The 2682-nt window shown below is 36.8% G+C and overlaps 1 long non-coding RNA gene across 1 annotated transcript; it reads left to right on the forward strand.

Moving 5' to 3' along the window:
• Positions 1-1386: 1386 nt before the first annotated feature.
• Positions 1387-2300, forward strand: LOC138896625 (uncharacterized). The gene is made up of 2 exons (XR_011409993.1): positions 1387-1694; positions 1810-2300. It is a non-coding gene; the product is annotated as an uncharacterized lncRNA (long non-coding RNA).
• The last annotated feature ends 382 nt before the right edge of the window (positions 2301-2682 follow it).

The raw sequence follows: 2682 nt of genomic DNA on the forward strand, positions 1-2682 counted from the left end.
ACATTTCGGAATCTGATAAAACTCACAAAATCTGAATCCCCATTCGACCACGAGTCCAACCATACAAAAATTACTCAAATTCGACCACAACTCGGCCTTCAAATCCTCAATTAAAGTTTAGGAAATTTTCTACTATTTTCAACCCAAAACACTAATTTGATGATGAAAACAACAATATATTCATGTAATTTAACCAAAACCGAGTTAGAATCACTTACCCCAATCTATATGGTGAAAATCGCCTAAAAATCACTTCAATCCGAGGTTCATAGCTCCAAATGTGTTAAAATGGCCGAAACCTCGAAATATATCTTCTGCCCAGGCATTTACTCTTCGTGATCGCGAAGCATAAAATTTTCCAGCCCCAAAATTTGCCTTTGCGATCGCGAAGAACAAACTCCCCAACTCTTCCAGACAGCCTCTAGTATAATGGTCATAACCTTTTGACAAAACTCCAAATGATAAATGGTTTACCTTTCTGAAAACTAGATATCAAGGGCTACAACTTTTATTTTTAGATCATCTCCAAATTCCTTATAGATTGCGAGATATAAGCTTCCAAAGTCGGGTCAGTGCAACAGAGATTTTGTTCTACGCGATCACGAAAGCTCACGATTCACAAGGCCCCAAACTGTTATTTTCTCTTCGCGAACGCAACCAAATGTTTGTGATCGCGATGCACACCTCTGTAGACAAAAACTAGCAATTAAAAATGGCTTAGAAATGATCCGAAACCATCCCGAAATCCACCCGAGCCCCTCGGGACCTCAACCAAATATATCAACAAGTCCTAAAACATAATACGAACTTAGTCGAAGCCTCAAATCATATCAAATACACTAAAACCACGAATCATGCCCCAATTCAAGCTTAATGAAACTAAGAAATTCCAACTTCTACATTCGATACCGAAACCTACCGAATCAAGTCCGATTGACCTCAAATTTTGCATACAAGTCATAAATGATATAACATACCTATTCCAATTTTCAGAATCGAATTCCGACCCCGATATCAAAAAGTCAACTCCCTGGTTAAATTTCCAGACTTAAATTTCTATTTTAGCCATTTCAAGCCTAATTTAATTACGGACTTCCAAATAATTTTTCGTACATGCTCCTAAGTCAAAAATCATCATACGGAGCTATTCGAATAATCATAACTTTATCCCGGAGTCATTTGTACAAAAGTCAAAACTCTGGTCAACCCTTTTCATTTAAGTTTCCAACATGAAATTTATTCTTCCGAACTAATCCCGAAACACCTGAAATATCAAAGCCGGCGATTCACACACGTCATAATACATCATACGAAACTATTCAGGACTTCAAATAGTTGAAAGGAGCGCAAATGTTCAAAACGACAAGTCGGGTAGTTACAATCAAGGTGAAGATGGAATATTTCTTTCACAAAGAAAATATACCAGAGATCTTCTCAATAAATTCGGCATGGTTAAGTAGCTACACCTATGAATGCTAGTGAAAAATTGCAGCTTAATGATGGAGCTCTGAAGGCTGAGGCTAAACTTTCAGAAGCTTGGTTGGAGGTTTAATTTATTTAACCCACACTCGTCTCGATATTGCATTCCGTGTTGGCATTATTTCTAGGTTTATGCAACAACCTTCAAAGGTTCATTTTGGAGCGTCAAAAATTGTTTTGCGCTATATAGCTGGAACTATGAACTATGGGATTTGGTACTCAAAAGTTTCTAATTTCAGATTATGTGGGTTCACTGATAGTGACTATGCTGGATCATTGGATGATAGAATTGAAGGAGCATTTCAGCACATGCTTTTTCTCTTGGATCAGGAGTAATAACTTGGAGCTCAAAGAAGCAAGTTACATCAACCTTGTCCACCTCTGAAGCTGAGTACATCGCAGCCACTTCAGTAGCTTGCCAAGCCATATGGCTAAGAAGGATCTTAGAAGAACTTCGACATAAGCAAGAAGGTGCAACTGAGATATACTGTGATAACAAAGCATCGATCTCCATGACAAAAAATCCAACTTTTCACAGCAGAGCACATTGATGTTCGCTTCCATTTCATCCGTGATTTGGTTGCGAAGGAGGAGATAATTCTGAAGCATTGTAGCACTCATGAGCAATTAGCTGATATACTGACAAAGTCTTTGGCAGCAGACAAGTTTGTACTTAAGAGCTTTGCTTGTTATCTGTAACTTTGAATCAAGAGGGCATATTGACGAATGATTCAAAGCATGACTTGGTCAAATTTGAGTTTGTTAGCAGTGTCCTATATTCTTGGATTTGTTAGCAGTAGTTATGGTATAGTTTCATGGTTTGCTGGTAGTGGATAGTTGTTGCTTTATTAGTGGTAGTAGTGACCATTTTAGTGGCTTAGTTGTCTGTTTATTTGTAAGCCTATATAAAGGCAATGTTTGCCTCAGTTTATTAATTAATGAAGTTAAAAAAACTCCAGCACAAATCTTGCACTCCATAGCTTTTCTCCTCGGATTTTCAATCTGTTGCTTACTTTACTCAACATTTTTGTGCTCAAAATCATACTTTGAGTACAAAAAAGTTCTGATCCTAAGCCTTTAAATTTGAAGTAAGACCAAAAGGGTTTGCTACACATGAACATGATATGTATAATCGAACTCCTATAGTAAATTCAGAGAAAATTTTATTTAGTTAAGTAATTATAATTTTTACATTTGTTATAA

This window comes from Nicotiana tomentosiformis, chromosome 8 (assembly GCF_000390325.3).
Source record: "Nicotiana tomentosiformis chromosome 8, ASM39032v3, whole genome shotgun sequence".
In the NCBI taxonomy this organism is placed as follows: Eukaryota; Viridiplantae; Streptophyta; class Magnoliopsida; order Solanales; family Solanaceae; genus Nicotiana; species Nicotiana tomentosiformis.